This window comes from Ornithorhynchus anatinus, chromosome 4, assembly GCF_004115215.2.
Source record: "Ornithorhynchus anatinus isolate Pmale09 chromosome 4, mOrnAna1.pri.v4, whole genome shotgun sequence".
Classification (NCBI taxonomy): Eukaryota; Metazoa; Chordata; class Mammalia; order Monotremata; family Ornithorhynchidae; genus Ornithorhynchus; species Ornithorhynchus anatinus.
In genome coordinates, this window is record NC_041731.1 from 90,916,430 (window position 1) to 90,943,590 (window position 27,161).

General features: G+C 41.6%; 1 protein-coding gene and 1 non-coding gene across 2 annotated transcripts in view; both read left to right on the forward strand.

The window, feature by feature from the left end:
* The window catches only part of DPYD (dihydropyrimidine dehydrogenase), an 832,560-nt gene that overhangs the window by 186,312 nt on the left and 619,087 nt on the right, over positions 1-27,161 (forward strand). The gene's annotated exons all lie outside the window — the stretch shown is intronic.
* Positions 15,923-16,060, forward strand: LOC114811880. Its single transcript, XR_003759576.1, has one exon. It is a non-coding gene; the product is annotated as a small nucleolar RNA SNORA7 (small nucleolar RNA).

Here is a 27,161-nt window from a genome sequence, read left to right on the forward strand (position 1 = left end):
AAGTACTTGGGAGATTACAATACAACAATAAACAGACACATTCCCTGCCCACAACCAGCTTACAGTTTAGAAGGGGGAGTAAAGGGAACAGGTCAGGGTGATGCAGAGGGAGTGGGAAAAGAGGAAATGAGGCCTTAGGGAAGGTCTCTTCGAGGAGATGTGCCTTCAGTAAGGCTTTGAAGGTGGGGAGAGTCACTGTCAGATATGAAAAGGGAGAGGGTGGCAGGATGTGGCCATGTGGCTAGTGATGGAGATGAGATAGAGGTACAGTAAGTAGGTTGGAATTAGATGGTGAAATGTGTAGGCTGGGTTGCAGTAGGTGAGTGGTGAGGTAGGAGGGGGCAAGATGATTGAGTTCTTTAAAGCCCCCCTTTCACCTCCCCTCAGCTAAGCCCCCTTTCCCCCCTTTCCCTCTGCTCTTACCCTCTTCCTTCCCCTCCCCTCAGCCCCTCAGCACTGTGCTCATTTGTATATATTTTTATTACCCTATGTATTTTGTTAATGAGGTGTACATCCCCTTGATTCTGTTTATTGCGATTGTTGTCTTGTTTTTGTCTGTCTGTCTCCCCTGATTAGACTGTGAGCCCATCAGTGGGCAGGGATTGTCTCTCTCTGTTGCCGAATTGCACATTCCAAGCATTTAGTACAATGCTTTGCACATAATAAGTGCTCAATAAATACTAATGAATGAATGAAAGCCAATGGTAAGGAGTTGCTGTTTGAAGAGAAGGTGGATTGGCAGCCACTGGAGTTTCTCGACTGGGGAAACATAGACTGAATGTTTTTGTAGAAAAATGATCTGAGCCGCAGAGTGAAGTATGGATTGAAGTGGGGAGAGAGAGGAGGCAGGAAGGTCAGCAAGGAGGTTGTTACAGTAATCAAGGCAGGATAGGAGAAGTAATTGGATTAACGTGGTAGCAGTATGGATGGAGAGGAAAGCACAGATTTTAATGTTGTGAAAGTGGAATTGATAGGATTTAACCATAGTTTGAATATGTGGGTTGAATTAGAGAGAAAGGCCAAGGAAATTGTCACCGTTATGGCTTGTAAAATAGAAAGGAAGGTGGTGCTGTTTACAGTGATGGGAAAGTCAGAGGGAGGACAGGGTTTGGGTCGGGAGTTAAGGAGTTCTGTTTTGGACATGTTAATTTGGAGGGGTGATGGGAGGGCATCCAGATAGAGAGGTCTTGAAGGCAGGAAGAAATGTGAGATTGCAGAGTAGGAGACTGATCGGGCTGGAGATGTACATTTGGAAATAAACTTGGATAGGGATGGTAGTTGAATTCATGGCAGCGAATGAGTTCTCCAAGGGAGAGGGTGTAGATGGAGAATAGAAGGGGACCCAGAGCTGAACCTGGAGGGAGCCCCACACTTCAGAGAGTGGGAGGCCGAGAAGAAGCCTGTGAAACAGACTGAGAATGAGCGGCCAGAGAGATAGAGGAAACCAGAATGACTCCATTGCACAGCACCATGTTGTTTTATGCTGTCGAGTCCTGTCCAGACCCATAGTGATGCCATGGACTCATCGCTCCATGCCCCACTTCCTTCTGAAATCATTCCGGTAGTGGAGCCATAGAGTTTTCTTGGTAAAAATCCAGAAGTGGTTTACCATTGCCTCCTTCAGTGCAATAGACGAGTCTCTGCCCTCGACTCTCTCCCGTGCTGCTGCTGCCCAGCACAGGTGAATTTGGACTTGTAGCAGATTGCCTTCCACTTGTTAGCCACTGCCCAAGCTAGGAATGGAATGGACAGGCATCTGCTTGACTCTCCCTACCATAGTGGAGATAGGTAGAGTACTGTGACCCTGAGATGGGAAAAGATACTAAAGATCAAATAGGGCATTGAATGGTGTTTGGCCAAGGGATGTCCATTTGTTCCTGCTGATGTAGGCTATTCTTTTTTTTTTCTTTATGGTCCCATCTGTCAGCCCCCTCTCCAGGCATATGTATTTTTTTAAATAATTTGATTCACTCAAAGAATTTATGGGATTCTATCACCTGAACACTATCTCTGCACGTAGTAACCACTTAATAAATACAATTGATATCGATAGAATTACATTGAATTCCATCAGGCCATATTTCTAGTTTATTCGTTGAACCCTAAGTTGTATTGTCATCACTTATTTTTAACACTATTTAGTTCTTGTCTAAAAAGCATTCAAAAGGTGTAATATTTTTATGGGCAGGAAACATGTCTGTTAATTTTGTTGTATCATACTGTCCCAATTGCTTAGAATAATGATCTGCACCTGGTAAGTGCTCAATAAATAGGATTGATTGAGTGATCACTTAGACTATTACAAAAGATTGAAAATACTAGAATGATCTCTCTTTCTTTCTCTCTCTACATTTATATATACATATATTACCATAGAGATTATGTGTAAATATCGAGTTAGATATTCTTTATAGATATATTTTTATGTAGCAATTGATCTTCAGTGGAAAGAGCTTGGGACTGGGAGTTAGAAGTTGTGGGTCCTAATCCCAGTTCCGCCATATGTCTGCTGTGTGACCTTGGGCAAGTTGCTTCCCTTCTCTGGGCCTCAATTGCATCATCTGTAAAATGGAGATTAAGACGGAGAGTCCGAGTGGAATAGGGACTCTATCCAACCCGATTTGCTTGTATCTACCCCAGTGCTTAGATCAGTGATTGGCATATAGTAAGAGCTTAACAAAGACCACAATTACTATTATTATTATTATTATATTTTCTTTGAAATACTTACCCAAAGAAATTATCCACGTTGACGATCTCCAAAGTAACTTTCATTTTTCTAATCTAGAAAAATCCGGCTTCAGTATTCATAAATGCTAGCTGCCAAATTTCCACATTACTGATTGATGCCATATTTCTCCCATCTGACAATAGTGTACAGACAATAATCCAGATGAACAATGGAAATTACAACATTATCACAAACTCTTTCCAAGTAATGGAACGTTTTCAAGATAAAAATCATCTAGAACCCAGTAGAAAATTACTTCTTTATCATTATAGGAAAAATTGTGAAATTGTATTCAGTTCTAATACTCTTTGGACATGAAAATTGTTATACCAGAGACTCCCCTTATAATCCTCTACAAATTCTTTTCCTTGCTGCACAGATTGCTATTGCTGCTGAATTGAAATCAAGACTTGTTCCAGATATTTTTAGAAGTTTATGAAAATCTAGGACACTTTGTTCATAGAAAAAAAGCAGAAATGATATAAAGGACTGTAATATTTCATATCTCAATATGATTTCCTTTTAGTTATTTGACAAAAGAACCGCACAAAATTTTATAACTACACCCTCATTTAATTTTTGCCGTGTTCTTAGTTCAGTTATAAAAAGTAGACAACTGAACTTCATCAATCAATCGAAAGTGTTGAAGTGTCTGCTGTGTATAATATATTGTACTAAGACCACGGGAGAGCACCAGAGAATAAGTAGACATCCCTGCAATCCGTTAGGAAAAAGAGACACTAAATTACAGATAGGGGATAGTAAAATGTACATAAATGCTACGGTGAAGCGTGAGCACCCAAATAGTTTAGATGGCCCGGACGTGCTGAAAAGTCAATAATAGGGGGTAAAATCGGATCAGAAGATTAGAAATTACTTGATTAGGAAATTAGAAACCTCCTGGAGGAGATTCGGCCTTAGAAGGGCTTTGAATGTGAGGAGAGAGAGTTCCAGACAGTGATGAGGATGTGAATAAGAGTGAACAGCTGAATAAATGTGAGTGGGAAACAGTGAGAAGATCAGATCTTACTATGCCTGAGTTTGTAATAGAAATTTAAATAGTGTATTACATAGTATACTGCCTTGTAGAAGTTAAAACTCAGTGAAAACACCCATATGATATAGTTTATACCATACAATATAGTATGGTTAGTAACCATACACTAAAACTCCATTTAATACAACGGATAATATACTCTGGTGTGTACAGTGGCCACTCGCACACATAGATCCCTTACAGGCTTATTCCTGCCAGGGATTGCGTGTAACAAGTAATAATAATTATGGTATTTATTAAGTGCTTACTATGTGCCAGGCACTGTGTACTAAAGGCTGGGAGAGATACAAGCAAATCGGGTTGGACACAGTCCCTGTCTCTCATGGGGCTAACAGTCTCAATCTCCATTTTACAGATGAGGTCACTGAGGCCCAGAGAAGTGAAGTGACTTGCCAAGGTCCCGTAGCAGACAAGTGATGGAGCGGGATTAGAACCCATGACCTTCTGACTCTCAGGCTGGTGCTCTAGCTACTAAGCCATGTCACTTCTCTTAGTGTGGATCAGACTGTGAACTGTCAAGGTTCAAAAAATCCATGTGCAGCCACAGTAATTGGGACCAATGCTACACCTTAGCACTATAAACCAATAGCCAGTGGCCATTGTTAGCCAACTCAGTGCCTGTAGTGGAAAGAGCCCGGCTTGAGAGTCAGCAGTCATGGGCTCTAATCCCAACTCTGCCACTTGTCAGCTGGGTGACCTTGCACAAGTCACTTTACTCTGTGCCTCAATTGCCTCATCTGTAAAATGGGGATGAAGACTGTGAGCCCTACGTGGGACAACTTGATTACCTTGTATCTACTCCAGCACTTAGAACAGTGCTTGGCACATAGTTTGGGCTTAACAAATACCAACAATATTATTGCATAAGCCAGTTATTTTTCAGGGTTCCTCTGCCGTTTCAGCCTTCAAGAAGCTATAGATTCATTCAAAGGTATTTATTGAGCACTTAAGAGTGTGAGCCCAATATGGGACAGGGACTGTGTCTAGCTGATTAACTTGTATCTACCCCGACACTTAGAACAGTGCTTGGCACATAGTAAGCACTTAAAAAGTACCTCTATAATTATTATTATTTCTGAGTGCAGAGCATTATACTAAGCTCTGGAGAGAGTATAATATAACAATAAACACGCACATTCCATGCCTATGATGAGCTTACAAGTCCGGGGTGGGGACAGACATTAAATGAATACATAAATTGCAGGTATGGGTATAAGGACTGTGGGGTTGGGAGTGGGGATGAATAAAGGGGACAGGTCAGGTTGTTGTGTAAGAAATCTTCATCATCATTGTGGGCAGGAATTGTATCTCAACTCTGTTAAAGGAGTACTCCCCCAAGCATTTAGTACAGTGTTCTGCCACATAGTGCTCAATAAATACCATTTCTTGATCATAATAATAATGAGGATGGCATTTTTTAAGCACTATGTGCCAAGCACTTTTCTAAGCGCTGGGGTAGATACAGGCTAATCAGGTTGTCCCACGTGAGGCTCACAGTCTTCATCCCCATTTTCCAGATGAGGTCACTGAGGCACAGAGAGTGAAGTGACTTGCCCAAAATCACACAGCTGACAAGTGGCGGAGCTGGGATTAGAGCCCATGACTTCTGACTCCCAAGCCCGGGCTTTTTCCCCTGAGCCACGCTGCTTCTCATGGATGGCATACATCCAGCAGGCAACTTCTGGCTATTTGAACACCCAAGTATCAAGACGGCACTACAACTTGTGGTTCTTTTGTTATTAGCCTAATATGCAAATCAGTATATAGTCACATTTTTGTATCCTACCCATTCTCTGAAGCTGCAATTTTGAGTCCCAGAGGTCAAACAAACTCTGGAAAATATCTAATACCAATCTGTGAATAGGGTGTTTTCAATTTCAAAACCTGTATATGAGGAAAAAAGCTTTCATTCAATATAAGAAAACATTTGACATTTTGAACTTCCTTCCAGCAAGAACCCAGCTCAACTAATTGAATTATTTTAGGTCCTATATAACAAGAAATGTTCAGCAGTCCAAATTATAAGAAAAGGACTATGAGCCTTGAATGCAAAAATACTTGAGAATATTCCATTCCCTCTCAGCTCACTTTAATGTATATTCTGAGAATGTGATGAAAAAGATACATGAGTTGTCATTGATTTCCACATACTTTCTGTGTTAAATTTTATACTATAGAAATAGAAATTCTCCCATATTGGAAAACTATTGTGTGAATCTAGCCATTTTCATAAGCCTAATGCTCAAAATAAACACAATAGGAAACTCTTAGCAAACAGTTTTTTCATGGGAAATGCCACTGAAATATCTGGAAATTGCAAGAGGCCATTGAGCATGTGGGTTTGTATGTGCTTATTTTCAATTGCATGAAATTCTATAAAAGTAACTGGCACATATAGAACTTCTGAAGATATTTTAATTTTCAATTTTCTAACTGATTTCAAAATGCTAGGCTTTGGATGATCTTGACATCAAAAAAGTAATATTGTAAAATTAATAGAGCATAGTGTGGTATAACAGAAAGAGCCCAGGCTCAAGAGTCAGAGGATCTGATTCTAATCCACTTGCCCGCTGTGTGATGTGGGGCACGTTGTTTAACTTCTCCTTATCTCGGTTACCTCAGCTTCTTTGGCAGGGACTGTGTCCACTCTGATGAACTTGTATCATCTACCCCACTTCTCTGTACCCCGGTTTGCTGTTCTCCCCCTACTTAGACTGGAAGCCCCAGTTTATCTTGTATTCATTCATTCATTCATTCATTCAATCATATTTGAGTGCTAACTGTGTGCAGAGCACTATACTAGCACTTGGAAAGTACAGTTTGGCAACAGAAATAGACAATCCCTACCCAACAGCGGGCTCACAGTCTAGAAGGGGGAGACAGACACCAAAACAAGTAGACAGGCATCAATAGCATCAAAATAAATAGAATGAAGATATATACACATCATTAATAAAATAAATAGAATAATAAATAGGTTCAAATGTACACTAAGGCTGGGGGGCGGGGAAGGGGGTAGAGAAGAAGGAGTCGGGGTGATGGGGAGGGGAGGAGGAGTAGAGGGAAAGTGAGGGCTCAGTCTGGGAAGGCCTCCTGGAGGAGGTGAGCTCTCAGGGATTTGAAGGTGGGAAAAGAGCTAGTTTGGCGGATGTGAGGATGGGAGGGCATTCCAGGCCAGAGGTAGGATGTGGGCCATGGGTCGATGGCGGTACAGGCTTAGCACATAGTAAGTGCTAGACAAATTATTATTATTATCCCTCAATCCTTCAAGCACTCAATTACCTTATCCCCTACTATCTCACCTTGCTACTCTCCTCCTCCTACTCTCTTACCACAACCCATCCCACACACTTCTTTCCTCTAATGCTAATCTTCTCACTGTACCTCATTCTCGTCTGTCTCACCACTGACCTCTTGCCCTCATCCTTCTTCTGGCCTGGATGGACTCTTATTATCATTATTATTATTACTGATTTGGGGGCAGATACATTTTCTCTAATGAAAATTAATGACGAAAACTGGGAAGGAGAAATAGTGAAAATGCAACCCACTTTATATTTTTGGTAATTAGAATATGAGTGAAAATGCATTAATTAGAAGCCAAAATATATAACTTCATTCTAGAAGAAAGATGGTCATTTCCAGGAGACACACAAATTGATTATGCATTTTGTCACCTTATTATTTAAGTCTGAAAGTAATGCCAAGCTGCTCAAATGAATTCCTTCTCAGTGACTTGAGAAATGTACCTTAAGGATAATGAAACATTCAGTTTGCTACATAAGACTTGCTTGTTCTTTTGCAAAGGTATTCATCATTTTGTTCAGAACATTATTTAAAAACTTACTAAAGAGAACACACGTGCGGCAATTTGTGTTATGTTTCAAATATATTGGGCTATCTAATGCCAGTGATATGGAATATTAGATAAATCTAAATATCAACTACTTGCTTTTTTTGGTTATATGTATCCAACTATGTATCGGGAAGGAGCATGGTCTAGTGGATAGAGCATGGGCCTGGGAGTCAGAAGGATCTGAGTTCTAATCCTGGCTCTGCCATGTGTCTATGTGACCTTGAGCAAATAACTTCATTTTTCTGTGCCTCAGTTACCTCATCTGAAAAATGGTAATTAAGACTGTTAGCTCCATGAGGTGTCCAATCTGTTTAACTTATACCTACTTCAGAGTTTAGAATAGTGCTTGACACGTAGTAATGTCTTAACAAATATCATCATTTATTCATTCATTTATTTCCATCTTTCTCCACTCTAAGCCCTCTGGTTCCTCATAGCTCCCTCTTTTCCCTGCTTGAGTTCTCTTCCTTTATTCATTCAATCATATTTCATTCATTCAATAGTATTTATTGAGCGCTTACTCTGTGTGGAGCACTGTACTAAGCGCTTGAAATGTACAATTTGGCAACAGATAGAGACAATCCCTGCCCAATGACAGACTCACCTTGGGCAAGTCACTTCACTTCTGTGGGCCTCAGTTCCCTCATCTGTCAAAAGGGGATAGAGACTGTGAGCCCTATGTGGGACAGGGACTGTGTCCAACCCGATTTGCTTATATCCACCAGAGCACTTAGTAAAGGGCCTGGCACATAGTAAGTGCTTAACAAGTACCATCAATTATTGTTATCATCATCTGGACTCCCACATTCAGGAACCACCAGTATTGTAAAGAAGCACTAAGCTCATATTGGGCAGGGAATGTGTCTGCTTATTGTTCCAGTGTCTTCTCCCAGGTGCTTGGTTATTTATTCATGCACTCAATCATATTTGTTAAAGTGCTCATTGTGTGAAGAACACTGCACTAAGCGCTTGGGAAAGTACAAAACAGCAGAAGCAGCATGGCCTAGTGGCAAAAGCCTAGGCTTGGGAGTCAAAAGTTGTGGGTTCTAATTCCGGCTCTGCCACTTGTCTGCTTTGTGACCTTGGGTAAGTCACTTCACTTCTCTGTGCCTCAGTTATGTCATCTGGAAAATGGGGATTAAGACCATGAGCCCCAAGTGGGACAACCTGATTATCTGGGACTGGAGATGAGATTAGGGAACATGCAATGAGAGAGAAAAAGATGAAAGAAATGGAAAGAAGAGAGTAAAAAGGAAAGGTGAAAGGGAACCAGGAAAGAGCCCGGGCTTAGCAGGCCTTCCCAGCCTGAGCCTCCCCTTTCCCTCTGCTCCTCCTCCCCCACCACCCTCTGCTCTTCCCCCTTCCCCTCCCCTCAGCACTGTGCTCATTTGTTTATAGTATTTATTACCCTATTTATTTTGTTAATGAGGTGTATATCTCCTTGATTCTATTTATCTTGATGATGTTGTCTTGTGTTTGTTTTGTTCTGTTTTGCTTTGCTGTCTATCTCCCCCATTTAGACTGTGAGCCCGTCATTGGGTAGGGATTGTTTTATCTGTTGCCGAATTGTACATCCCAAGTGCTTAGTACAGTACTCTGCACATAGTAAAGAGCTCAGTTAATACTATTGAATGAATGAATGAGTATGAAGAGACGGAGCATGTCAGGGCAACACAGAAGAGAGTGAGAGAAGAGGAAAGGGGGGCTTAGTCAGGGAAGGCCTCTTGGAGGAGATGTGCCCTCAAAAAGGCTTTGAAGGTGGGGAAGAATATTCGTCAGTCAGATTTGAGGAGGGGAAAGGCGTTCCAGGCCAGAGGCAGGATGTGGGTGAGGGGTTGGCAAGGTTAGCTTAGAGGAGCCAAGTTTGTGGGCTGGGTTGCAGTAGGAGAGTAGTGAGGTGGCGGGGGGGGGGGGGGGGGGTGGGCAAGGCGATTGACTGCTTAAAGCCAATGATGAGGAGTTTTTCTTGGGTATGGAGGTGCATGGGCAACCACTGGAGTTTCTTGAGCAGTGGAGAAAACATGTCCTGAGCATTTTCATAGAAAAATGATCCAGGCAACAGAATGAAGTACGAACTGGAGTGGGGAGAGTCAGGTGGCTAGGAAGTGAGCAAGGAAGCTAAAGGAGTAATCCAGGCAGGATGGGATGAGTGGCTGCATTAACATGGTAGCAGTTTGGATGGAGAAGAAAGGGGGGATTTTAGTTGTGTTGTGAAGCTACGATCGACAGAATTTAGTGATGAATTTACAGTGTGGCTTGAATGAGAAAGAGGAGTCAAGGATAACGCCAAGGTTACGGGCTTGCGAGACAGGAAGGTTGGTGTTGCCATCTACAGTTTTGACATTTCCATCTCATACCATCCTCTCTATATTCTTGCCTTCATATTTTTCCCTCCATCTATTTTTTGTAACCCTAGCTCACTCTGTCTTTCATGCATTACTCTTTCCTTACTTCCTTTCATCTCTTTCCTGGTTCCCTATCACCTTTCCTTTTTACTCTCTTCTTTCCATTTCTTTCATCTTTTTCTCTCTCATTGTATGTTCCCTAATCTCACCTCCAGCCCCACCTGCTACTATTTCTACTTCCATTTTCCAGCCTCTTAAGACCCACTGAATCTCTTATTTCTACACAAATTCAGTGATAATGCTGTACTTTATATTCATTGTAAATTAATGAAATGTTTAGTAGATATCAGCATGCGCCATTATGAAGAGACTGCAAAAAGGTAGATTACTTGAAGGCATTTGCCACATATAATTCATGCATTTCGACAGTGCTCATTCTATAGCTTTTGGTTAAGAGAAAGACTAAATTTGCACCATATGTTCTGATAGCTACTGAAAATGTCATATTTTTTTGTATATTTATCTTAGTATAATATCCAAACTTTCAAGAGTGATCAATTAATGGTATTTATTGATCATTTACTACAGGCAGGAACACTGTACTAAACTCTTGCGGGAGTACAATACGATACATTTGACAGACAAGATCCTTGCCCACAAGGAACTTACAATCTAGAAGGAGAACTAGACATTAAAATAAATTGCAGATTGGGGAGATGGCAGAATGTATGAATGTTTACCCAAATGCTCTGGGCTGAAGGTGGGATGAATACCAAGTGCTTAAGGGGTAAAGATCCAAGTGAAATAGTTGATCAGAGAGTAGAGTGGGTAGGGAAAATCAGAGGTTATCAGGGAAGGGTTCTTGGAGCAGATATGATTTTAGGAAGGTTTTGAAGGTGGGGAGAGTGGTGATTTGGCTCAGTGGAAAGATCCCGGGCTTGGGAGTCAGAGGGCATGGGTTTGAATCCCGGTTCTGCCACTTGTCAGCTGTGTGACTGTGGGCAAGTCACTTCACTTCTCTGGGCCTCAGTTCCCCCATCTGGAAAATGGGGATTAACTGAGCCTCACGTGGGACAACCTGATTACCCTGTATCTACCCCAGCACTTAGAACAGTGCACTGCACATAGTAAGTGCTTAACAAATACCAACATTATTATTATTATTATTATTATCTGTTGGATATGGCAGGGAAGGAGTTTCCAGGCCAGAGGGAGAACATTGGCAAGGAGTCGGGAACAAGATATACAAGATTTAAGTTTAAAGAGCAGAATGATGTTAGAGGAGGAAGTGTGTGGTTTAGATTACAGTAGATCAGTGAAGTAAAGTAGGAGGGAGAGAGCTGATTGAGTGTTTTAAAGCCTATGGTAAGGAGTTTCTGTTTGATGTGGAAATGGAGGGGCAGCCACTAGAGGTTTTAAGGAGCAGTGAAAGATGAACTTAATTTATTTTTTAGAAAAATGATCCAGGCAGCAGAGTGAATTACTGGTGAAGGGAGAAACGGAAGACACAGTTGTAAGCTCTTATAGGGTCAGGGATTGTGTCTGCCAACTGGGTATTATATTTTCCCAAGTGTGTGCACTCTGCACACAAATACCATTGATTGAGGCTGATGCAGTAGTCAAGACTAGTCTAGTTCGTAAGCTCACTGAGGGCAGGGAATGTGCTGTTTATTGTTATATTGTACTCTCCCAAGTGTAAATATAGTGCTCTGCACATAAGTGCTCAGTAAATATGACTTATTGACTGGGCAAGGTGACATAAACGTCCCTCGATCAGCATAGTAGTTTAGAGGGGATAGGGCAGATTCTAGAGATGTGAATAAACTGAGCCACAAAAAATACAAATTGTGATGGCATTTAAGGGTAATTTATTTGTTCAGAGAACATTTAATTCCTCTCAATTCACAATTCAATAAATCTGTAGCACTTATTGAGCAACTACCATGGGCAAAACGGTCTTCCACACCCTCAAGAGATTTACATTCTAGCAGGGGAAACTGGCAGCTAAATAAATTTCAGAAGGGGAGTAATAGAGTATACAAGGTATGTATATGTGTGTTCCTAGTAATTTAAGTTCTTAGGTGGCACGCAGGACGGTAGTGGAAGATGGAGCATATACACTGGGGATACTAGAAATTGTTTATGGAAGGCCCCCTACAGTAGAGACAGACTGAATGTGGGCATGGAAGTAGACAGAGATAATGCCAGGGTAGAGGGTTAAAGATGGGAAGGATGTTAGTGTTGTCAACTATAATGGGTAATGTAAGTGGAGGAGAGGATTTTTGAGGAAAGCTGAGCTCAGTTTTGGGGTTGTTGAGGAACTAGCAGGCCATTCACACAAAGGCATCCTAGTGGCATGAGGCTATGCGAGATTGCAGGAGGTCGAGCGGTCAAGGGAGTGGGATACGTTTGGGAATCATCTACAACATATGACCCAGGTACCGCTGATTTGGAGAGATCTTTCTGAAGAGTACCTGTTGGGCATCCAGTTTTGAAATAGAAATTTTGTGAAATAAATAGCTTGGAAAGTACAGTGCAGCAATAGAGAGAGACAGTCACTGCCCACAGCAGGTTCACAGTCTAGAGGGGTAAGGAGGCAGACATTAATACAAGTAAAGAGGCATCGATATAAATGCATAGAATAATATATATATATATATATAGCTGTTTGGGGGTGGAGAAGAGGGGAAAAACAAAGGGAGTGAGCCAAGGTGATGTGGAAGAGAGTGGGAGCTGAGGAAAAGTGGGGCTTAGTCTGGGAAGGCCTCTTGGAGAAGGTGCGCTTTCAGTAGGGCTTTGAAGGGGGGGAGAGTGATTGGCGGATTTGAGGAAGGAAGGCATTCCAGACCAGAAGTAGGATGTGGGTCAGGGGTCGGCGACAAGACAGGTGATATCTAGGCCCAGTGAGAAGGTTAGCACCAGAGGAGCGGAGTGTGCGAGTTGGGATGTAGAAGGAGAGAAGGGAGGTGAGGCAGGAAGGGGCAAGGTCCTTGATTCCTCTCTGTCATTCAACCCACATATTCAATCCATCACTAAATCCTGTAGGTCCCACCTTCATAACATAACTAAAATCTGCCCTTGGCTCTATTCAAACTGCTACCTCGTTATTACAATCACTTATCCTGTCCTCCCTGGATTACCGCATCAGCCTTCTTGCTGACCTCTTAGCCTGCTGACTCTCCCCTCTCCAGTCCCCACTTCACTCTGCTGCCCGGATCATTTTTCCAGATAAATGTTCAGGACTTGTCACCCCACTGCTCAAAAAACTCAAGTGGTTGCCCATCCACCTCTGCATCAGATAAAAGCTCCTAACCATTGGCTTTAGAGCAGTCCACCGCCTTGCCCCCTCCTACCTCACCTGCTTTCTCTCCATCTACAACCCAGCCCTCACACTACACTTCTCTAGTGCTAACCTTCTCACTGGGCCTCGTTCTCACTGTGCCTTGGTCTGCCTCACCCACAACCTGCTTCTGGCCTGGAACACCCTCCCTCATCAAATATGACAGACAATTACTTCCCCCTCACCCCCCTCCAAGGCCTTATTGAAGGCACATCTTCTCCAAGAGGGCTTCTCCAACTAAGCCCCAACTTTTCTCATCTCCCACTCCATTCTGTGTTGCCCTGACCTGCTCCCTTTGCTCTTCCCCCCGTCTCAGCCCCACAGCACTTATGTACCTAGCTGTAATTTTATGTATTTGCATCGATGTCTGTCTACCCGGCAGACTCTAAGCTTGTTGTGGTCAGAGAATGTGTCAGTTTATTGTTGTATTGTACTCTCCCAAGTTTTATAATAGTGCTCTGCACACAGAAAGTAGTCAATAAATGATTAAATGAATGATGGCCAAACCCTTCAGGAATGAAATATTATTCTTTAAATCACTCCCCCATCTACCCATGTCCTCCACTACTCCCAGGGCTTTCTTGATCACCTTGTACCCCAACCATAGAGAAGCACTGTGGCTTAGTGGAAAGAGCATGGCCTTGAAAGTCAGAAGTCGTGGGTTCTAATGCCAGCCCCGCCACTTGTCAGCTGTGTGACTTTGGGAAAGTCACTTAACTTCTCTGTGCCTCAGTTACTTCATCTATAAAATGGGGATGAAGACTGTGAGCTCCACCTGGGACAACCTGATAACTTTGTATCAGAACAGTGCTTGGCACATAGTAAGTGCTTAAATTCCATCATTATTATCATTATTATTATTATTTTGACTTCCTCTACCCCTGTCTCTCCAAGGGTATATTCGCTAAGCATTTACTGTGTGTGTCAAGCAGTGTGCTAAGCACTGGAGTCTATACAAGTTAATCACTGGGCACTGCCTGCTCACAAATAAGAGTCTGTGAAGGAAGGGGAACACATACTGAATCCCCTTTTCATAGTTGAGGAAACTGTGGGCCAAAGTTAAATGAGTTTCCCAGCATCTCACAACAGGCAGGTAGTGAACCTGTGATTAGAACCCAGGTCCTCTAACTCCCAGGTCTGTGTTCATTCCACTAGGCAACACTGCCTTCTATCTATCTATCTATCTATCTATCTATCTATCTATCTATCTATCTATCTATCTATCTATCTATCTATCTATCTATCTCTCTCTCTCTCTCTCTCTCTCTCTCTCTCTCTCTCTATCTATCTATCTATCCCTCTCTATGTAGAGAGAGAGAGATTGATAGATATATCATTAAATATATGTTAATGCCATATATATTTAATGGTATTTGGTAAGTGCTTACTAAGTGCCAAGCACTGTACTAAGTCATTAATTTTCACTCATTCAAACATATTGAGCACTTACTATGTGCCGAACACTGTACTACACACTTGGAAGAGTAAGAGAACAATAAATAGACACATTCCCTGCCCACAACAAAGTAGATGCAAAATAATCAGTTTGGTCACAGTCCCTGCCATACATGGGGATCCCAGTCTAAGTAGGAGGGAGCAGAATTTCATCCCCATTTTACAGATGAGATAACTGAAGTCCCAGTAAAGTGACTTGCCCAAGGTCACATAGCAAGTAAGTGGCAGAACTGTGCTTAGAACCCAGGTCCTCTGATTCCCAAGCCACTGTTCCTTCTACTAGGCCTCACTCCTTATGTGTTAGAGAATGTATTTACAATGAGAAGAAAACTCAGTGGGTACATTAACAAATCATTTTAAGGACATGCACTGTTATCAGAGGCCATTGATTAGAGAGCCTCTGTATGAGATGGGATTTATATATATCCCTATATATAATAAATAAATCCCTATAGGGATTCACCAAAGTTTCACATGGGTCAGAAGATATGGAACTCAAATTATTTAATTTTCAAATTAGTATTCTCGTGATAAAATGCTATAGAAAAGGTGGATGCCGGCTTGTGCCTCTGGGTATGTAGCTGTCATTCAATCATTTATTGAGGGCTTACTGGGTATAGAACATTGTACTAAGCTCTTGGGAAAGTTCAACAAAGAAGTAGCATTGTAGAGTGGATAGAACATGGGCTTGGGAGTCAGAAAGACCTGGGTTCTAATTCCGGTTCCATTTCTAATTCCGGTTCCATCACCCCTTGTCTGCTGGGTAAGTCACTTCACTTCTCTTTGCCTCAGTTCCCTCATCTGTCCTTTGGGGATAACACTATGAGCCCCATGTGGGACAATGACTGTGTCCAACCTTATTAGCTTGTATCTACCCCATCACTTAGAACAGTGCCTGGCACATAAGGGCTGAACACATACCGTAAAAAAAAAATAGAGTTAATAGATGTGTTCCCTGTCCAAAATGACCTTATTGTCAGGGAGTAGCAGTGTTGAAAGAGCCTTTTGCAATCTTATATCACTGGTAGAAACTAAGAGTTCATCATTTCTTCCCATAGTAAATTGGAAATCTCAGCCCAGAGTCCCAGCAGTGGATTTGAAAGCAACAATGTGTTTTGTGAGTGGTAAATACTTCTTTTGCCTCTCAGGGTCGCACCTGGAGAGTTTCCAGTACTCTACCGGTCTCGACTATGGGAGGGAGAGTCAGGTAGAGGCCTGTCCATTCCATTTCTACCTTGGGCAGTGGCTAGCAAGTGGAAGGCCATCTGCTAAAAGTCAAAGTTCACCTATGCTGGTCAGCAGGGACATGGGAGAGAGTCAGGAGCGGAGACTCAGGTTTAGTGCACAGAATGAGGCATTGGTAAACTGATTCCGTATTTTTACCAAGAAAACTCTCTGGATACACTACCAGAACACGTGGAGGTGTGGCGTTATGGGAGAGATGTGTCCGTGCCATCCCTGTGTGTCAGATACGATTCGACAGCATAAGACAACAAAAATAAAATACTTTTTTATGCACATCCGTGTTAATACATATCCTAGCCATAACAGTGCACGTGAGTAGGATCAATCAATAGTATCATCTTCAAGTCCAAAGGGTACTGCATTCCTGCTTGCTCGCACACCGTTCCACTCTTTTGTGTCTGTCTGCCCCTCTCCTAAGCCCTAACATATTTCCTTGTGAGCACTGCATCTGATACCTGTTAGCTTTCTGATAGGCCACCAGGTTGGGAAAAGAGAGTCCATTTATCAGACCTTTTACCCAGAATGGCTTGTTTTCCTTTTAGTGCAGTGTTCTGTGCGTAGTTTTGGTGGTAGTGGGGCTATGCATTATTTTTACTACATGCTAATATCCAGTGGAAAATGCCCACCCCATTAATTCCTATGGAACATTGGGTAATGAAAATAAAGCTTAAACATATTGTGCTGTATTGCCTCGAAAGAAAGAATAGAACAATGACTTTGTAGCTGAATTTTATGAGCTAAGAGAATCATTATGTTGCTCTGCTCTGCTTTTTTTCTTTGCACTGTCACTGGAAAAAGATCACAATTTATACAGCAATAGAATATTCTATAGCAAGAATACTGGAAACAATTACATGTACATTTCTTCATATAAAATGGAGCTCCTTGTATAAGATGACATTTTGACTTGAACAAGCAGGTAAAATTCTTCTAAAGATGCTTTATGCCAAGAATATTTTCTTTATTTGGAGAAAATTATAGCTAATTATTTCAGGTGTTTGTACATTTTGTATGTAGTAAGATCTTTGACTTTATAAAGTCTTTTTTTTCTTGAAAATAAATGAATTACATAAACCCACAAATCAATGTAAGGTTTAGAAATTTAGAAATGAAGGAATTCAAGAAGCCACAGTGGTTGACTCCAGTTTTAATAATGCCTTCTTGAGCTTCAAGTACACAGCTCCAGTTGTATAAAATAAAAATAAAAAAGTACATATTTCCCTTAAATATAGTCAATTTTCAAGTATTTTCTATATTGCAATTCCTTTCAATGGACTCAGGCTACTATTATTACACGAATTACCTCCTGTCCTTTTTAATAATCCAGTGTGTTTATGTATTTATAGAGCTTCTGTTTAGTTTGAAATGTGTAAGACGTTTCAAGTAGTTTTGTGTTTAATAACGTTCTCTTCCAGCACACTTTCAAGTAAAATATTTCAAGAGGTTAATTCTGTGTTTTTATATTCTGGTATTTTCTTAATGGATAAACAAGAGCGCAGAGTGACCTTCAGTAGAATTCCATAGTTGTGGACTAGCACAGCTTTGAATTTCCTTTGCTCAAGAAAAGTTAGATATCAAGGAGGGTTTTGTTTTTCTTTCCCTGAAGAACTGAAGTGGAATGGAGTGGACTGTTAATGGGAGTGGTGCAAAGTAACTGTGTGGACAGATAAAGTGTTTTGTTGTTTTTGTTTCAAGCTGAAATTTTCAGTGGAATATTCCATTTGTAGTCCAACTCTGTGGAGCCAGAGTGTAAGAGAGACTCGTTACTGCAAATTCATCTGCCAATTTGCTAGTGTGCGTCCAAAAATCAACTACCTCATGATAAGAGAACCCAAGTCAGGGTGCCAAGCCAGGAGTCAGTCAACTAATTAAGCCTTTTCGTCATGTGGTGCAAGACATAACAGTCTGTGTGTCACGGTCCACTTGGGCTGGATTCGGGACTAGTGGGTTACACCAAGAGCCAAGGGGCCACAAACAGAGGGAGACACAAGCCAGTAAATTAATTTCTTAACCAAGTCTTTGTTTATTAAAGCGCAGGGGTTCCCAGGATTTAGCTTCCCAGTGCTAGCTAACAGTTAGTTACTCTCATAAACAGGTATTACTTATCTTACAGTTATGGGTGTTGATCCTGGTGGCCGCCCTCAAACTCTTCTAGGAATCACAGTGCAGGCAGGCCCATTACACTGGGCAGATCTGTGGGCCTGGGTCAGCTGGAAAGTTGGCATGGCAACTGCCATGGGGAAGCAGCGTGGCACAGTGGAAAGAGCCTGGGCTTTGGAGTCAGAGCTCATGAGTTCAAATCCCAGCTCTGCCACCTGTCAGCTGTGTGACTGTGGGCAAGTCACTTAACTTCTCTGGGCCTCAGTTACCTCATCTGTAAAATGAGGATGAAGACTGTGAGCCCCACGTGGGACAACCTGATTCCCCTGTGTCTACCCCAGCGCTTAGAACAGTGCTCTGCACATAGTAAGCGCTTAACAAATACCAACATCATTATTATTATTAACTGCCCTCAGTTCCCGGCGAGCTGCCCCCTTATCCCATCACTGAATGCAGAAGTGGTACATGTTGCCAGTTGTATAGGTGCATGTTTGCCCACTCAAAACCATTGGCAACTTCCAACTGGGCTCCAAGCACATCCTGGGTGAAACCTTCTGATTGGAATATGTTTTTGCTTTCTTTGCTCTTTTTTTTTTAATGTTATCTGTTAAGTGCTTACTCTGTGCCAGGCACTGTATTAAGCGCTGGGGTAGATACATGATAATCATGTGGAAACCATTCATGTCCCACATGGGATTTAGAGTCTTAATCCCCATTTTTCAGGGTGAGATTGTGCCTAGGAAGACATCCTCTTATATTTTTCATTCATTTTGTCTTTCTGTCCCTCACTGGTTCTTTCTACTTCTGTCTTTCATCCAGGAGCCCTAGAAGCTTCATCTCTGGATCTGGTCGATGTGTCTCTTTGAACCCTGCAAAATTTGATTATCTGACAGTCTTGCCAATCAATAGGCACAAGTGAAGATTCAGTTGGACTCACAAATGGAGACTGGCATAATCTCCTCTAGTTATATTGGCTTGAAGCATGACATAAAAATTACTAATAGCAAATCATTATTAGCTAAAGGTTCACTAAATGTCAGTAATCATGCCAGAGCAGCGACAAACATGAAAAGTGGTGGAATTTTTTTTTGTTTTGTTTTTTAGAGCATCATCCTCTATTAGAGTTCCGAAATTGGGGATTCTGAACTGAGTCTCCCCTAATTCTGAACTCTAGTATGCTATATGTATTGATCCCAATGCTCACCCTTTCTCCCTGGAGTCACAACCAGTCCCAGACCAGAAATTTGACCAGAGCTGATAATGTTATCTACATTTCAAAATGAACTAATCCAATCTTTTTAAATGTGTAAAGGCACTGAACTATGAAAGATTTTACAACATAAGTGGCAGCAGAAGCATAAATGATCATTTAGCCCCAGCCCAGAATTGTCTTCTTCAAGTTCTCATTTTTCTTTCTGTTCTCAAAGAACAATTGCACTTGGGTAAAATTACCAGGGTGAAAAAAAAACACATACATACAAAAAGGAAGGTATTTCTTAGGTCAAAATATGGAAAAGAAATAGATGAAACCCAGGCTGATTAGCCTTGATTTGAATCATTGTTTTTTCAAAGTCAAAAACTAATCAATTATATTTATTCCATGCTTAATTTATGTAAAGTCTGTACTAAGGGTTTGAGAGATTACAAAAAGGTCGGTAAAAACGATCCCTGTCCTCAAGGAATTTGCACTCTAGTGAGTTTACAATTCATGTAAACATAAGCTGATGATTATCAAATGACTGTGGTTTTCTCTTAAATTAATTCTGATTGCACCCACAAACAGTTGCCACACTAAGCCCAAATAAAATAGGTTGAGAGTGTATGACAATAATGACTACAGATATTCATAGACATGCAAGAATTAGATTAGATTGTGCTTACAATTTATGTTTTTTGTATCTTTGTACCATTACTGTGCATTCTTTACTTTGCTTTTCTAACATTGCCTAATGAATTCACATTCATTATTAATTTGACCCAAACTGATCCTTTGTTCTGTCAGCTTTGTGAATGGCTATCCTGTTAGCACTTTTAACTAGATATTTTGGATCAACGTTGAGGGAGGTTTTGAGAGAGTAATAATGATGAAAAATGGTATTTGTTAAATTCTTATTACATGCCAAGCACTGTGCTAAGTGCTGGGGTAGGTCCAAGATAATCAGGATAGGGGCAGGCACTGTCCTTCATGGGCTTCAGAGTCTAAGCGATTACAGGGATCCAGATGAGGTAAAATTATTGATGTCATGGAGTAAGATAATGATAATAATAATGGTGGTATTTGTTGGAGAAGCAGCGTGGCTCAGTGGAAAGAGCACGGGCTTTGGAGTCAGGGCTCATGAGTTCGAATCCCAGCTCTGCCACTTGTCGGCTGTGTGACTGTGGGCAAGTCACTTAACTTCTCCGTGCCTCAGTTCCCTCATCTGTAAAATGGGGATTAAGACTGTGAGCCCCACGTGGGACAACCTGATTCCCCTATGTCTACCCCAGCGCTTAGAACAGTGCTCGGCACATAGTAAGCGCTTAACAAATACCAACATTATTATTATTAAGCACTTACTATGTGCAAAGCACTGTTCTAAGTGCTGGGGGATACAAGGTTATCAGGTTGCCCCACATGGGGCTCACAGTTTTAATCCCTATTTTATGGATGAGGTAATTGAGGCACAGAGAAGTTAAGTGACTTGTCCAAAGTCACAGCTGGCAAGCAGCAGAGCTGGGATTTGAAGCCATGACCTCTGACTCCCAAGCCTGGGCTCTTTCCACTGAGCCACGCTGCTTCTCTGCTTCTCTTTACAGGTAAAGAGAAACTTTACCTGTAAGAAAAACATGAAATGCAAATATTTTCCCAGTTCTCAAATATACCTAAAAATTTTCCGTGCAGAAAAAGACCATGTTCAATTAATATAGTTATATATACATAAACATATATTTCTTTGTGTGAACTTGGTCCTAAGGCATTTGCAATGGACATTAAGTTTAACAGACAAAAGGGGTTTCCTAATTGGAAAAAAAAATACTTTAGCCAGTAGGTGGATTATATCCCATAGAAAGAATTTCTTTTTAAGTAACCTAGGAGGATTCTTGATATGTCAAAAGTCTACAGCACTACTGGGAGACTAGTCCAGGTGAAAGGAGATTATTGTGTGCTAGAAAACTGTAATAAAAACTCATCTCTATCAATCCATTCAGTCTAAGGTCTGTAGAGGATCAAAAGGATATTGAGCATCATGTAACAGCTGTGTCGGATGCGAAGGGGACAGTATTGTATTGTACAACAATGCTGATTTTTTAAAATCCTATGACTCAGCGTGGAGAAACTACAGTTGTTTGGGTTAGCCAGCAGAAGGAATCGGCGACTAGGATTTCACTAAATCACTTTTTTGCAGAGAGAGCTCTAGCTAAACATGTGCCTGATCTTTTTTACAGGTGCCTACAATTATGGGCCAATGAAATTAAGCTAAATGAAGCATTAAGTATTAGAGTATACAGGATGGATATGTAATAAGGTACTTAATAAATTGCAGATCTCTCCCAAACTACCAACATTAGAACTATAAGAATCACTTTACTGGAATATTTTTCTCCATCCTTATTGACCCTCCCTTCTTCCCTCCTTGGCTGCCTTCTGCAACTGTTCACTCATCAGTGTTTTTTTTCCCCCCACTGCATACAAACATGCTCACATCTCCGCATCCTCAAAAAACCCTCTCTTGACCCTCAGCTCCCTCCAGTTACTACCTGATCTCCTGCCTATGATTCCTCTCCAAACTTATAGAGAGTTGTCTACATCCACTGTGTCCAGCAGTTCCTCTCCTCCAGTTCTCTTTTCCACCCCATTCACTCCACAGAAATATCCCTCTCAAAGGTCACCAATGATCTCCTTCTTGCCAAATCCAGTGGCCTCTGCTCCATCCTAATCCCCCTCGACCTCTCAGCTGTCTTCGATATTGATGAGGAAACATATTTAACTCCTCCCAAACTAGGTCCAGTTCTTCCATCTTCTTTGAATGTGCAAGACCTTGCTGCTCTCAAGAGGCCCCAAGTTCTCCCACAAATTCACATCCTCATTTTGATTGGATTCTCTCCTAGGTGGTATTCTTTCTCATGAATAGAAACTCATGAGTGTATCAAACCACATTGGCCAGGGGATCAAAGGAACAGAATCTTCTCTGCAGTCACCAAAAGACCAGCTTCATCTACTTCCATCCCTTTTGCTATATGGAATTAACCATCATGGTCTGTCAGAAAAATGTTTGCTTTCTCCCCATTCTTCCCCCAAGCTCTATTTTCAGCCTCTGCCAGGCCCATTGGCTAGATTAGTATTGTGAATGGAAGGGAAGCATTCTTTTTAAGAGTGGTCTGTGTAAATGTGGAGTTTAAGGTTCAGGGGACTCCAGCTTTCTTTACAGATTGTGAGCTTGACTCTTGATGTGAGAGAAAAATACGAAGGAGGAAGCTGGAGCCAATTTTCCCCTGTCAGCGATCTTCAATTCCCTTCTCTTGTTGACCCCATTTGATTAGATTGATTCATAAAAATCCTGGATTTTTATAAGCTTTACTAGGCAATTAAGAAAATATACCGTTTTGGGGACTGTTCTTGATAATAAGTCAGACCAACTTTGACTGGATTCCAGCTTTCTCTGCTGGAAAGTAATTACCCAGATCTCTGTGTCTAAGCTGAACAATGTTCAGTTACTCAGCTTGGTTCCCCCAGGAGTGAAGATTCATATGACAGTTAAATACCAGATACGGAATTTCCACATTGCCGAAGTTCCTAAAAGGGTTGTGTAACTTCACGCATGGAAATTGCAAAATGCAATGCTAATGTAAAAAATTGGGGGTACTGGAGGGAAGATAAAAGGATACATAGATGGTGCCCTTACCAATAGTAATCAATTTAACAGTAGTTATTGAGTGTTTTTCGTGTTTAGAACACTGTATTTAACACTTAGGAGAGTACAATACGAGTTGGTATACATATTCCATGCCCACAAGGGGCTTACAGTCTAGAGGAGAAGAGAGACTCCAGAGAAGTGGAAAGAGCGTGGGCCTAGGAATCAGAGGACCTGACTTCTAATCCCGCTTCTGCCTCCTGACTGCAGTGTGATCGTGGGCAAGTCACTTAATATCTCTGTACCTTAGTTCTCTCATCTGTGAAATAGGATGCAATACCTGTTCTTCCTCCTAGTTGGATGGGAAGCCCTTAGGTGTGACCTGATTTTATATATATATATATATATCCCAGAGCTTAGTAAAGTGCTGGACATATAGTAAGCCTTTAACAAATACCATAGTTATCATTATTGTTATTATTGTTATTTACTGATATCATCGTAAGTGCTGTAGGGCTGAGGGTAGGGTGAATATCAAGTACTGACGGGGTACAGATAGGCAATGCAGAAGGAAGAGAGAGTAGGGGAAATAAGGCCTGATTTTGGGAAGGCTTTTTGCAGGAGATGTGATTTTAATAAGGCTTTGAAGGTGGGGAGAGTGGTTGTCTGTAGGATATGAAGGAGGGATGGAGTTCCAGGCCAGCGAGAGAACATGAGCAGAGGGTCGTCAGCAAGTCAGATGAGACTGAGGTACAGTTAGTAGGTTGGTTTTAGAGCAGGGAAGTGCACAGAATGAGATGTAGTAAGACATCGAGGTAAGGTAGGTATGGGAAATTTTTTTTTTTTTTGAAAAAAATGATCTGGACAGTGGAGTGAAGTAAGAACTGGAGTGAGGAGACACAAGAAAGCAGTGTGGCCTAGAGGAAAAAGCACAGACCTGTGAGAGAACCTGGGTTCTCTTCTTGGCTCTGTCAATTGTTTGCTGTGTCCTTGGGCAAAATCACTTAACTTTTCTATGCCTCAGTTTCCTCAACTGTAAAAGGGGGATAAAATCCTACTTCCTCCTACTGCAGACTGTGAGCCCCATGTGGCACAGGGAGTGTGTCCACCCTAATGAATCTGTACCTACCCCAGAACTTAGGACAGTGCTTGGCACATAGTAAGCCCTAAATAAATGCATTAAAAAATAAAAAGGCAGCAGGTCAGTGAGGAGGCAGATGTAGTAGTTAGGACAGAGTAGTTAGGACAGACTATGATAAATTCTTGTCGGATCAGTGTAGTAGCTGTTTGGATGGAGAAGAAAGGGTGGATTTTAGTCATGGAAAATATATTAATTATATGTACTTAGTGTTAATTGTGCAAAGAGCACTATAATAATAATAATAATGATAATGGTATTTGTTAAATGCTTACTAGTGGCTTAGTGGAAAGAACCCGGGCTTGGGAATCAGAGGTCTTGAGTTCTAATCCCTGCTCCACCACTTGTCAGCTGTGTGACTTTGGGCAAGTCACTTAACTTCTCCTTGCCTCTGTTGCTTCATCTGTAAAATGGGTACTAAGACTGTGAGCCCCACGTGGGACAACCTGATTACCTTGTATCTACCCCAATGCTTAGAACAATGCTTGTCCTTTAGTAAGCACTTAACAGGTATCAACATCATTATTATTATTATTATGTGCCAGGCACTGTTCTAAGTGCTGGGGTGGATACAAGATAATTGGGTTGGACACAGTCCCTGTCTGCACTGGACGCAGAGTCTTAAACCCCATTTTACAGATGAGGGAAATGAGGCCCAGAGAAGTGAAGTGACTTGACCAAGGTCACAGAGGAGACAAGTGGCAGAGTTGGGGCTAGAAACCAGGTCTTTCTGACTGCTGGATCTATGCTCCATCCCCTAGGCCTCTCTGCTTCTTATCCTAGAGTATAAACTCTTTGAGGGCAGGGATCAGGACTGTCAATTCTACTGTCCTATCGCCAATGGGTGCTCAATAATCCCACGTGCATCAGTGAGGTCGGGGCTCAATCAATCCTCCCAATTGACTGAACCAGCTCTAGCTCTATGGATGCGTACCCGTGCCCGCTGATGCCGCCATGTCCGTCTGTCCGTGGCTTGGGAGAATATAATAGTAAAATATGAGTTGGTAGATATGTTCCCTGCCTTGAGGGAGGTTACTGTCTTGAGGGAGCTTACCATGTTGAGGGATCTTACAGAAAAGATGACTTTTGCTATCTGTGCTTAGGAGATTTTTGTCAAGATACTGAACCCTTCGGTAAGTAGGAATGAAGCATGGGAATAAATTCTTGGCAGACTATTTTTCCAGGATAGTATGTTCTTCCTCCCACTTAGACCATGAACTCCATGCGAGACAGGCACTGTGTCTGACCTGATTGTCTTGTATCTAGCCCAGGACTCAATATAGTGTGTGATGTATATAAGCACTTAACACATATCATAATCCCTACCATTCAATTTAATTCAGTGAATTAATAAGCAATGTCACCATCATGTCCCTCCACTGGTTTAGCCCAGGAAATAAGACTTTCTGTGGAGCATGGTCCTATCTTTATCCTCAAATCAATCAAAGATCAATCAATTATATTTATTGAGTGTTTATTGCATGCAGAGTACAGTATTAAGCACTTGGGAGGGAATAAAACAGCAATATCAGTAGATGTGTTCCCTGCCTAGAACTCATACAGCCTAGAAGGGGAGACATTAATATGAATACAAAAATTACAGATATGTTCTGTGGGGCTGAGGGAGAGGTGAAAAAAGGGAGCAAATCCAAGTGCAAGGTTGATGCAGAAGGGAGTGGGAGAAGAGGACATGAGGACTTAGTTAGGCAAAGTCTCTTAGAGGAGCTGTGTCTTCAGTAAGCTTTGGAGATGGGGAGAGTGGTCATCTCTCAGACATGAAGAGGAAGGGTGTTCCAGGCCAGAGGCAGAACGTGGATAAGTAGTCGGTGGCTAGAAAGACGAGAGCTTGAAGTAACTTGAGCAATCCTGCACACACAAATATGGGCATCCACTTGCTTTTTTCCATTCTTCTCCTTCACCATATAAAACTAACATGGCCACATTCTACCCCCTTCAGTTTCTAAAGCTCTGTGGTTTGATTAAAAAAAAATAGTGAGCCCCACGTGGGAGAATCTGATTACTCTGTATCTACCCCAGCACTTAGAACAGTGCTCTGCACATAGTAAGCACTTAACAAATACCACTATTATTATTATTATTATTAAGGGTAAGTCTGCCACTGAGAGGGAAGACAGAGGCATTGTATTCTCTGGCCACAGACCACACCCTCTTTCCCAGAGTAGATCGCAGCATATAACAGAAGCAAAGGTCTTCTTGCTGAGAAGAAGCACATAAATTCTGGTCCATGAGCACAGATTGCATTCATACCCTAACCAACCATCTTGCAATTCATGTCGTGAGCTGCAAGTGAATCAAATCCGCTGAGACCAACTATTTCAAAACTGGGTAACTGGTCAGCTTCTGTGTAAATCTCATCTGCTTTTTTATAATGTTGATGAAACTAAAATTGTTTTACAGGTTGGTTCACACTTTTGGGCATGAAAACAAAAGCTACCCTGAATACATTTTAATAAACATAATAATTATGGTATTTGTTAAGCGCTTACTATGTGCACTCTTCTAAGCACTGGGGTAGATACAAGGTGATAAGGTTGGTCACAGTCCCTGTTCCACACAGGGCTCACAGTCGTAATCCCCTATTTTACAGATAAGGGAACTGAGGCACAGAGAAGTTGTGACTTGCCCAAGGTCACACAGACAAATGGAAGAACCCAGATTAGAACCCATGATCTTCTTATTCCCAGGTCCGTGTTCTAACCACTAAGCCATGCAGTTTTTGTTCCTTACTATTTTTTTAAGGTATATAAATGCTTACTATGTGCCAGCTACTGTAATAAACTCTGGGGCAGGCATAAAATAATTGGGTTGGAACTAATCTCTGCTTTGCCTAGGGCTCACTGTCATCAACCCCATTTTACAGATGAGGTAACTAAGGCATAAAGAAATGACATGCCCAAGGTCACACAGCGGACAAGTGGTGGAGCTGAGATTAGAACCAGGTTCCCTCACTCCCAGGCTCAGGCTCTTTCCATTAGGCCACACTACTCCACTAGCTATCAGCTCTGTTATCCACTAAAAACTCTTTCTATGACCCCAGATTA